The 11,568-nt window shown below is 40.4% G+C and overlaps 1 protein-coding gene across 1 annotated transcript in view; it reads right to left on the reverse strand.

Moving 5' to 3' along the window:
* PRKG1 (protein kinase cGMP-dependent 1) overlaps window positions 1–11,089 on the reverse strand; it is a 1,472,222-nt gene extending 1,461,133 nt beyond the window's left edge. Inside the window, exon 1 of the mRNA XM_055425188.2 lies at window positions 11,010–11,089. The gene's annotated coding sequence lies outside the window, so the exon portion shown is untranslated. The remainder of the gene's footprint in view (window positions 1–11,009) is intronic.
* Window positions 11,090–11,568: the final 479 nt, after the last annotated feature.

The raw sequence follows: 11,568 nt of genomic DNA on the forward strand, positions 1-11,568 counted from the left end.
GCAGTGATTTTGGAGCCCAAAAAAATAAAGTCTGACACTGTTTCCACTGTTTTTCCATCGGACAATTCTTCGTTGCAAGGGACTGTCCTGGCATTATAGGATGTTTAGCAACATCTCTGGCCTCTACTCATTCGATTCTAGGAGCACCTCCATCAGTCCAAATTTTAACAACCAAAAATACCTCCAGAATTGTCAAATGAAAATTGCCCCCAGTTGAGATCTACCTGGGCTTCTCTTGTGGCTCAGATGATAAAGAATATGCCTGCAGTGCAGGAGACCTGAGTTTGATCCAATGGGTCAGGAAGATGCCCAGGAGAAGCAAATGGCTACCTACTCCAGTATTCTTGCCTGGAAATTTCCATGGATACAGGAACCTGGAAGTCTATAGTTCATGGGGTTGCAAAGAGTTGGACATGACTGAGTGACTAACACACACCCATACACAAATTGATGCTAAAGTTTATTATCAAATTAATCTTCTATGAAATATTTAAAATCACCTCTTTCCATATTTTTATCTTAATCTGCATTCACCTTGGATAAGCACATGGGAAGAGCAAAGAAGCAGTGTGCCAGATTGTAACACTAACCTAAGGAAGTGACTGTAGGATAGAGTTAGGCATAAACTCAAATGTTTCACTGCAAAGAAAGGCTAATGTGATTCCCTGTCAGGGCTGTCTGTTCTCCAATTCTCTACCTTTCTTGTCTAACAGAGCTATAAAGAACTAAACCAGAGAACCCCAGTCTTATACTGTGTCTATCCTCACTTTGATTTCAAGTTAATTATAACAGAATAGATCCACCAAAGAATTAATAAGCCATTCTCATTGAATTTAAATCTAAAAAGTATCATTCAGTGACTAATTGTGACAGAGTCTATTTTCTCAGACTCTATTCAGGAAAACGAAAGAATGTTATCAATTGCGGAATAAATTTGCTTCTCATTTCCTTAAGACATGTTTTTAAAAATCATTTTCCTATTCTTTTCTCAACACGTGACTGATGCAGAAATGATATATATACTCACTATGTGACATTTAACCTCCCTCCCTCAAATAAACCCTTTTACTTTAAGTCAAAATAAATAATAAATGACATCCACAGAGATTTGAAAAAGACAGTCTTTTCCATCACTGAAGAAATAAGAAAAGTAGATGCTATCCAGTCATTTAGTGTTTTGGTAATGTGCAATAGCTTTGGATTTAATGACACAGCTTAATGGATGGTGCCTTAAAAGTTTTGATTGTTTAGTAGTGAGCAAAGTTTTATGACTTCTCTGAAAATTAGAGTTTATATTGCATTTGCAATCAGTTCCAGTTACAGCAAAATACAGAACAAATTATAGTGATGTCCATAATGGGAAATTTAATATGTCAGTGAGTTCTTAGTTTTATAGCTACACACCGTCTAACTTTTAAAATAAAATAACCTTTCATGTTCAATTATGACTATTAATATTATGACATTAATACACTGTCCATATCCTCATTGAACACTGTGGAAGGACCATGTTAAACCCCTTATATATATTAAAGCAGCATATCCTTAGAGCTGCTCACATGTTATTCCCTTACTGAGGGTGACATCAAGCATGTCCTACAATTTCTCTAAGTCTCATTTTATTCCACAGGCAAAATAAGGGGAATAGTAGTATCTTCATCATTGGTGATTGAAGATCAAATATGTATTAGTGGTTGTGATACTATTAAGAGCAATATTCAGCATGTATTTCACATAAATAATAATATTTAATGTCTCCATGTGATTTTTAAGTAGAACCATTGAATTATGGTAAGGCTTTTCAAAAAATTATGTGAATATAGTTTGTTGCTTTACTACTATATATTATCATTTTGAGACTGTGTCCCCAAGATAGGTTATTTGCAAAAATCTCCCTAGGAATTCCCTTCCCATATCCGTGGCTTTGTAAATCCTCTCTCCCACTGACACTGGGCTTCACCATGTGACTTGCTTTGGCCTATGGGACAGTTACAAAAGTAACACAAGCTGAGGCTTGAAAAGAATTCTTGAACTGGGACTTGCCCGCCCTTACTTCTCTGGGGAACACTGTGACCACCAGATGAGAATGAGCCTGGTTTAACTTGGATGATAGGTGGGCCACCCTAGACGGTTGGGTCATTGAAGAGAATTCTGACAAAATGTGGTCCACTGGAGAAGGGAATGGCAAACCACTTCAGTACTCTTTCCTTGACAACCCCATGAACAGAATGAAAAGGTAAAAAGATAGGACACTGAAAGATGAACTCCCCAGGTTGGTAGGTACCCAATATGCTGCTGGAGATCAGCGAAGAAATAATTCCAGAAAAAATGAATAGATGGGGCTTAATCAAAGACAATAGCTGGATGTGAATGTGACTAGTGAAGGAAGTAAGGTCTGATGCTGTAAAGACAACATTGCATAGGAACCTGGAATGTTAGGTACATGTATCAGGTAAATTGGAAGGGATCAAACAGGAGATGGCAAAAGTACACACAAACATTTTAGGAATCAGTGAACTAAAATGGACTAGAATGGTGAATTCACCTCAGATGACCATTATATCTAGTACTGTGGGCAAGAGTCCCGTAGAAGAAATGGAGTAGTCATCATAGTCAACAAAACAATCTGAAATGCAATACTTGGATCCAACCTCGAAAATGACAGAATGATCTCTGTTCATTTCCAAGGCAAACCATTCAATATCAGGGTCATCCAAGTCTATACCCCGACTAGTCATGCTGAAGAAGCTGAAGTTGAACGGTGCTACAAAGACCTACAAGATCTTCTACAACTAACACCCCCAAAAAATATCCTTTTCATTATAGGGGACTGGGATGCAAAAGTTGGAAGTTAGAGATACCAGGAGTAACAGGCAAATTTGGCCTTGGAGTACAGAACGAAGCAGGTCAAGGCTAACAGAGATTACCAAGAGAACGCACTGGTCATAGCAAACACCCTCTTCCAACAACACAAGAGAAGACTCTACACATGGACACCACCAGATGGTCAACACTGAAATCAGATCGATTATATTTTTTGCAGCCAAAGATGGAGAAGCTCTATATAGTCAGCAAAAGCAAGAGTGAGGGCTGACCCTTGCTCAGATCATGAACTCCTTATTACAAAATTCAGACTGGAATTGAAGAAAGTAGGGAAAACCAATAGCCCACGCAGGTATGACCTATATCAAATTCCTTATGACTATACAGTGGAAGTGAGAGATAGATTCAAGGGATTAGATCTGATAGACAGAGTGCCTGAAGTACTATGGAAGGAGGTTCATGACATTGTACTAGAGGCAGTGATCAAGACCGTCTCCAAGAAAAAGAAATGTAAAAAGGCAAAATGGCTGTCTGAGGAGGCCTTACAAATAACTGAGAAAAGAAGAGAAGTGAAAGGCAAAGGAGAAAAGGAAACATATACCCGTTTGAATGCAGAGTTCCAGAGAATAGCAAAGAGAGATAAGAAAGCCTTCCTCGGTGATCAATGCAAAGAAATAGAGGAAAACAAACAAATGGGAAAGACTAGAGATTTCTTCATGAAAATTAGAGATACCAAGGAACATTTCATTCAAAGATGGGCACAATAAAGGACAGAAATGGTATGGACCTAACAGAAGCAGAAGATATTAAGAGGTGGCAAGAATGCACAGAAAACTGTACAAAAAAGATCTTGATGACCCAGATAACCACGAAGGTGTGATCACTCACCTAGAGCCAGACATCCTGGAATGTGAAGTCAAGTGGGCCTTAGGAAGCATCACTACGAACAAAGTAAGTGGAGGTGATGGAATTCCAGTTGAGCTATTCAAATCCTGAAAGATGATGTTGTGAAAATGCTGTACTCAATATGTCAGCAAATTTGGAAAACTCAGCAGTGGCCACAGGACTGGAAAAGGTCAGGTTTCATTCCAATCCCAAATAAAGGTAATGCCAAAGAATGCTCAAACTAACTGCACAATTGCACTCATCTCACACACTAGTAAAGTAATGTTCAAAATTCTCCAAGCCAGGCTTCAACAATATGTGAACTGTCAACTTCCAGATGTTCGAGCTGGTTTTAGAAAAGGCAGAGGAACCAGAGATCAAATTGCCAACATCTGCTGGATCATGGAGAAGGCAAGAGAGTGCCAGAAAAACATCTATTTCTGCTTCACTGACTATGCCAAAGCCTTTGACTGTGTGGATCACAATAAACTGTGGGAAATTCTGAAAGACATGGGAATCCCAGACCACCTGACCTGCTTCTTGAGAAACCTGTATGCAGGTCAGGAAGCAACAGTTAGAACTGGACATGGAACAACAGACTGGTTCCAAATAGGAAAAGGCTTTATATTGTCACCCTGCTTGTTAACTTATATGCAGAGTACATCATGAGGAACGCTGGGCTGGAAGAAGCACAAGCTGGAATCAAGATTGCTGGGAGAAATATCAATAACCTCAGATATACAGATGACACCACCGTTATGGAAGAAAGTGAATAAGAACTAAAGAGCCTCTTGATGAAAGTGAAAGAGGAGAGTGAAAAAGTTGGCTTAAAGCTCAACATTCAGAAAACTAAGATCATGGCATCCGGTCCCATCACTTCATGGCAAATAGATGGGGAAACAGTAGAAACAGTGGCTGACTTTAATTTTGGGGGCTCCAAAATCACTGCAGATGGTGATTGCAGCCACGAAATTAAAAGACGCTTACTCCTTGGTAGTAAGCTATGACCAACCTAGACAGCATACTAAAAAGCAGAGACGTTACTTTGGCAACAAAAGTCCGTCTATTCAAAGTCATGGTTTTCCAATAGTCATGTATGGATGTGAGAACAAGACTCTAAAGAAAGCTGAGCTCCAAAGCATTGATGCTTTAGAACTATGGTGTTGGAGAAGACTCTTGAGAGTCCCTTGAACTACAAGGAGATCCAACCAGTCAATCCTAAAGGAAATCAGTCCTGAATATTCATTGCAAGGACTGATGCTGATGCTGAAACTCCAATACTTTGGTCACCTGATGCGAAGAACTGACTCACTGAAAAAGACCCTGATGTTGGGGAAGATTGAAGGTAGGAGAAGAGGCCAACATAGGATGAGATGCTTGGATGGCATCACAGACTTGATGGACATGAGTTTGAGTAAGCTCCGGGAGTTGGTGATGAACGGGAAAGCCTGGCATGCTGCAGTCCATGGGGTCACAAAGAGCTGGACATGACTGAGTGACTGAAATGAACTGAACTGAACTGAATTGAAGTGGGACATGACCCAGTTATCCCTGCCAAGAGCTAGCCAACTGCCAGACATACGAATGAGATCATCAGCTGATGGCAAATATGAGTGAGTCCAGCCAATATAACCAGGAACAGAGACGCATCCAGCAGAGCTGAGCCCAAGTTGTTGACTCAAAGAATCGTGAACAAATAAAATGACAGTTTTAAGTTATTCAGTTTTGTAGTGGTTTATTAAACTGATATAATCCTTATAGGCAACACAAATAAGAATTTTAAAATTTCATGATTCAGAATGCAGTCCATATTCTAAATTTTCATTCCAAGCTAAAATTAACTACTTACTAATAAAATATTGACAATATCATTAAGTAATTCAGCTAATAAACTGACAGCAGGCCTGTTTGGTTTTATACTCAGTGATAAATTTTAGATGGTGGTATGACGTTTATAGGTAGGGTCAACCCATTCACAGAACAACAGTAACAAATAAGTTTCATCTTTTGTATTAACTCTAATCCAATGAATGATGGCAACTTTCATTGTTGTGTTTAAAGATTCCAAGATTATCTCTAGTTTTGACATGGGGTGCAAAATATACACTTGTCATGCATTTGCAAGCCTTGCCATGATTTAGATGTTCACTTGGAATATTTGTGCTCATAAAAGATATTCATTATTTACTTGCCATCTCTCTTCTGAGATTATAGTTAAGGCATATTTTTTCACTTACTGGCACCTTTTTAAGCAATTTTGGTTCAGGTTGTGAAACTGTCATGGAAATATACTGTGTAATTATCCTCACTGGAAAGATAGACTTTGTTTTTTTTCTAGTACAGCCAAGGATGTTCTGAAGCCTGTATACTGGCACCCCTTCCCTGCTCCCAGCAATCTAATCCTCCTAGAACAGACAGTCAGGGCACCACTGAAAGCAATGGTTATTGTCACAAGAATTAACAGGCAGGAAGAAGTTTCATCATGAAGCCTGCTGATTTGTTTGTTCACTCAGACCACATTGCCTGGAGGATGTTTGTATACTCAACAGGATGACTGATACCAAGCCAAGAAAATAAGTTCAAGAGAGAACTGAAGAAACACAAAATACAGCCTGGCCCATCTACTTATTTTTATTTTATTTTTTAAATTTTTATTGGAATATAGTTGATTAACAATATAGTATTACTTTCTGTTGTACAGCATAGTGTATCAGTTCAGTTCAGTTCAGTTCATTTCACTCGCTCAATTGTGTCCAACTCTTTGCAACCCCACGAACCGCAGCACGCCAGGCCTCCCTGTCCATCACCAACTCTCAGAGTTCATCCAAACCCATGTCCATTGAGTTGGTGATGCCATCCAGCCATCTCATTCTCTGTCGTCCCCTTCTCCTCCTGCCCTCAATCTTTCCCAGCATCAGGGTCTTTTCAAATGAGTTAGCTGTTCGCATCAAGTGGTCAAAGTATTTGAGTTTCAGTTTCAAAATCAGTCCTTCTGATGAACACCCAGGACTGATCTTCTTTAGGATGGACTGGTTGGATCTCCTTGCAGTCCAAGGGACTCGAGAGTCTTCTCCAACACCATAATTCTAAAGCATCAATTCTTCTGCACTCAGCTTTCTTTATAGTCCAACTCTCACATCCATACATGACCACTGGAAACACCATAGCCTTGACTATACGGACCTTTGTTGACAAAGTAATGTCTCTGCCGTTCAATATGCTGTCTAGGTTGGTCATAACTTTCCTTCCAAGGAGTAAGCGTCTTTTCATTTCATGGCTGCAGCCACCATCTGCAGTGATTTTGGAGCCCAGAAAAATATAGTCAGCCACTGTTTCTACTGTTTCCCCATCTATTTGCCATGAAGTGATGGGACCAGATGCCATGATCTTAGTTTTCTGAATGTTGAGTTTTAAGCCAAATTTTCACTCTCCTCTTTCACGTTCATCAAAAGGCTCTTTAGTTCTTCTTCGCTTTCTGCTGTAAGGGTGGTATCATCTGCCTATCTGAGGTTATTGATATTTCTCCTGGCAATCTTGATTGCATCTTGTGCTTCATCCAGCCCAGCATTTCACATGATGTACTCTGCATATAAGTTAAATAAGCAGGGTGACAATATATAGCCTTGATGTACTGCTTTCTCGATTTGGAACCAGTCTGTTGTTCCATGTCCAGTTCTAACTGTTGCTTCTTGACCTGCATACAGATTTCTCAGGATGCAGGTCAGGTGGTCTGGTATTCCCATCTCTTCCAGAATTTTCCATTGTTTGTCGTGATCCACACAGTCAATGGCTTTGGCATTGTCAATAAAGTAGAAATAGATATTTTTCTGGAACTCTCTTGTTATGTCAATGATCCAACGGAGGTTGGAAATTTGATCTCTGGTTCCTCTGCCTTTTCTAAATCCAGCTTGAACATCTGGAGGTTCACAATTCACATACTGTTGAAGCCTGGCATGGAGAATTTTGAGCAGTACTTTGCTAGCATGTGAGATGAGTGGAATTTTGCGGTAGTTTGAGCATTCTTTGGCATTGCCTTTCTCTGGGATTGGAATGAAAACTGACCTTTTCCAGGCCTGTGGCCACTGCTGAGTTTTCCAAATTTGCTGGCATATTGATTGCAGCACGTTCACAGCATCATCTTTCAGGATTTGAAATACCTCAACCGGAATTCCATCACCTCCACTGGCTTTGTTTGTAGTGATGCTTCCTAAGGCCCACTTGACTTCACATTCCAGGATGTATGGCTCTAGATGAGTGATCACATCATCATGATTATCTGGATTATGAAGATCTTTTTGTACAGTTCTGTGTATTCTTGCCACCTCTTCTTATTATCTTCTGCTTCTGTTCGGTCCATACCATTTCTGTCCTTTATTGTGCCCATCTTTGCATGAAGTGTTCCTTGGTATCTCTAATTTTCATGAAGAAATCTCTAGTCTTTCCCATTTGCTTGTTTTCCTCTATTTCTTTGCATTGATCACCGAGGAAGCCTTTCTTATCTCTCTTTGATATTCTTTGGAACTCTGCACTCAAATGGGTATATGTTTCCTTTTCTCCTTTGCCTTTCACTTCTCTTCTTTTCTCAGTTATTTGTAAGGCCTCCTCAGACAACCATTTTGCCTCTTTACATTTCTTTTTCTTGGGGACGGTCTTGATCACTGCCTCTAGTACAATGTCATGAACCTCCTTCCATAGTTTTTCAGGCACTCTGTCTATCAGATCTAATCCCTTGAATCTATGTCTCACTTCCACTGTATAATCATAAGGGATTTGATATAGGTCATACCTGTGTGGGCTGTTGGTTTTCCCTACTTTCTTCAATTCCAGTCTGAATTTTGCAATAAGGAGTTCATGATCTGAGCCACAGTCAGCTCTCACTCTTGCTTTTGCTGACTATATAGAGCTTCTCCATCTTTGGCTGCAAAGAATATAATCGATCTGATTTCAGTGTTGACCATCTGGTGATGTCCATGTGTAGAGTCCTCTCTTGTGTTGTTGGAAGAGGGTGTTTGCTATGACCAGTGCGTTCTCTTGGCAAATCTCTGTTAGCCTGGACATGCTTCATTCTGTACTCCAAGGCCAAATTTGCCTGTTACTCCTGGTATCTCTTGATGTCCTACTTTTCCATTTCAGTCCCCTATAAAGAAAAGGATATCTTTTTTGGGTGTTAGTTGTAGAAGGTCTTGTAGGTCTTCATAGAACTGTTCAACTTCAGCTTCTTCAGCATTACTGGTCGCAGCATCAACTTGGATGACCCTGATATTGACTGGTTTGCCTTGGAAATGAACAGAGATCATTCTGTCGTTTTTAAGATTGCAACCAAGTATTGCATTTTGGATGGTTTTGTTGACTGTGAGGGCTATTCCATTTCTTCTAAGGGACTCTTGCCCACAGTACTAGATATACTGGTGATCTGAGGTAAATTCACCATTCTAGTCCATTTAAGTTCACTGATTCCTAAAATGTTTATGTGCACTCTTGCCATCTCCTGTTTGACCACTTCCAATTTACCTTGATCATAGGACTAACATTCCAAGTTCCTATGCAATATTGTTCTTTACAGCATTGTACTTTACTTCTATCACCAGTCACATCCACAACTGGGTGTTGTTTTTGCTTTGGCTCCATCTCTTCATTCTTTCTGAAGTTATTTCTCCACTGTCTCCAGTAGCATATTGGACACCTACAAACCTGGAGAGTTCATCTTTCAGTGTCCTATCTTTTTGCCTTTTCATTCTGTTCATGGGTTCTCAAGGCATGAATGCTGAAGTGGTTTGCCCTTTCCTTTTCCAGCGGACCATTTCTTTTCAGAACTCTTTACCATGTCCCATCCATCTTGGGTGGCCCTACATAGCATGGCTCATTGTTTCATTGAGTTAGACGAGGCTGTGGGCCGTGTGACCAGTTTGGTTAGTCTTCTGTGATTTTGGTTTTCATTTTATCTCCCCTCTGATAGATAAGGATAAGAGGCTTATGGAAGCTTCCTGATGGGAGAGACTGACTAAGGGGAAAACTGGATCTCGTTCTGGTGGATGGGACCATGCTCCATAAATCTTTAGTCCAATTTTCTGTTGATGGGCAGGGCTGTGATTCCCTTCTATTGTTTGACCTGAGGCCAAACTATGGTGGAGGTAATGAACATAATGGTGACCTCCTTCAAAGGGTCCCATATACACACTGCTGCATTCAGAGCCCCTGATTCTGCAACAGGCCACAGCCCACCCATGCCTCTGCTGGAGACTCCTGGACACTCATGGGCAAGTCTGGGTCAGCCTCTTGTGGGGTCACTGCTCCTTTCTCCTGGGTCCTGGTGCATACAAGGTTTTGTTTGTTTCCTCCAAGAGTCTGTTTCCTCAGTCCTATGTAAGTTCTGGCAGCTCCATGGTGGGGTTAATGGCTACCTCCTCCAAGAGGGCTTATGCCATACTTGGGTCTGTTGCAGCCAGAGCCCCTGCCTTGCAGCAGGCCACTGCTGACCTGTACCTCTTCAGGAGACACTCAAACACTCAAAGACCGGTCTGGCTCAGTCCCTGTGGGGTCTCCTGGTGCACACAAGATTTTGTTTGAGCCCTCTGAGCATCTCTGGTGGGTATGGAGTTTGATTCTAAATGCGATTTCGCCCCTCCTACCATCTTGCTGGGGGTTCTCCTTTGCCTTTGGACGTGGGGTATCTTTTTTGGTACAATGTAACATTCTCCTGTTTACAGTTGCTCAGCAGGAAGTTGTAATTTTGGAATTCTCACAAGAGAAGATGAGCACATGTCCTTCTACTCTGCCATCTTGTAATTGGAGAGTAGTTATTGATATTGCTATTATTCTATTATTCTTACTACTATTACTGGATTTAATGCCTATCCCACCAGACTATAAACATCTTGGGTAAAGATACATTGTATGAAACTTTCCCATGTTCTCCATATTGCCAAACAATCCCCTTTCCAATAGCTTTTATGATATTTATTGAATCTTCATTAGGTGCCAGATAGTATGCTAAACTGCACATAAATGAATTCATTATTTTAAGTCTTATAACAGTTTTATCTGGTGAGTGAAACAGTAAAGAATCTATCAGCAATCCATGAGACCTAGGTTCAATCGCTGGGTCTGGAAGATCCCCTGGAGTAGGAAATGGCAACTCACTCCAGGAGCCTCGCAGGCTACAGTCCATGGGGTTGCAAAGAATCAGACAAGACTAAGAGACTAAGCACGCACATGTATAAGTCTTAAAATAATTCTAAGGTAAGCAACATTCCCATTTCACAGACTTAGGAACTGAATCTTAAAGAGGTAAAGTAACTTACCCACAGTTACTCTCTAACTAGGTTACAGAATCAGTTTTGGAGCCGAGATCTTTATGACTGCCAGAACAATGTGCTTATCCGCTGTGCCTCACTGCTTTTCAATGTTTGAATGCATTTCCTCTGTGTGTACAGAGTGGTAGTTAAAGCCAAAGGCACAGATACAAATCTCTACATCAACATTTTAGGAGCATGATCTTCAGAAATCCCTTAACCCCTGTAGGTCTCAGTTGCCTTATTCATAACATGGTTTACACTCAGTTTCAGAGAGATATGGATAATATACTCAATATAATATTATGAAAGAAGGGCTTGACAAATAAATTCTTTACACAGATGAGATCTAAATATAGGGGAAACCACCACTGACAGTGAAAGACTCTGGTCCTGAGAAAAGTGACCTAGACAGTGTATTAAAAAGCAGAGACATTATTTTTCTGACAAAGGTCTGTGTAGTCAAAGCTACGGTTTTTCCGGTGGTCATGTATGGATGTGAGAGTTGGACCATAAAGAAGGTTGAACACCAAAGAATCGATGTGGTGGTGTTGGAGAAGACTCTTAA

The sequence above is a fragment of the Moschus berezovskii genome, chromosome 12, assembly GCF_049115385.1.
Source record: "Moschus berezovskii isolate FMDL1 chromosome 12, NW_MosBer_1.0, whole genome shotgun sequence".
In the NCBI taxonomy this organism is placed as follows: Eukaryota; Metazoa; Chordata; class Mammalia; order Artiodactyla; family Moschidae; genus Moschus; species Moschus berezovskii.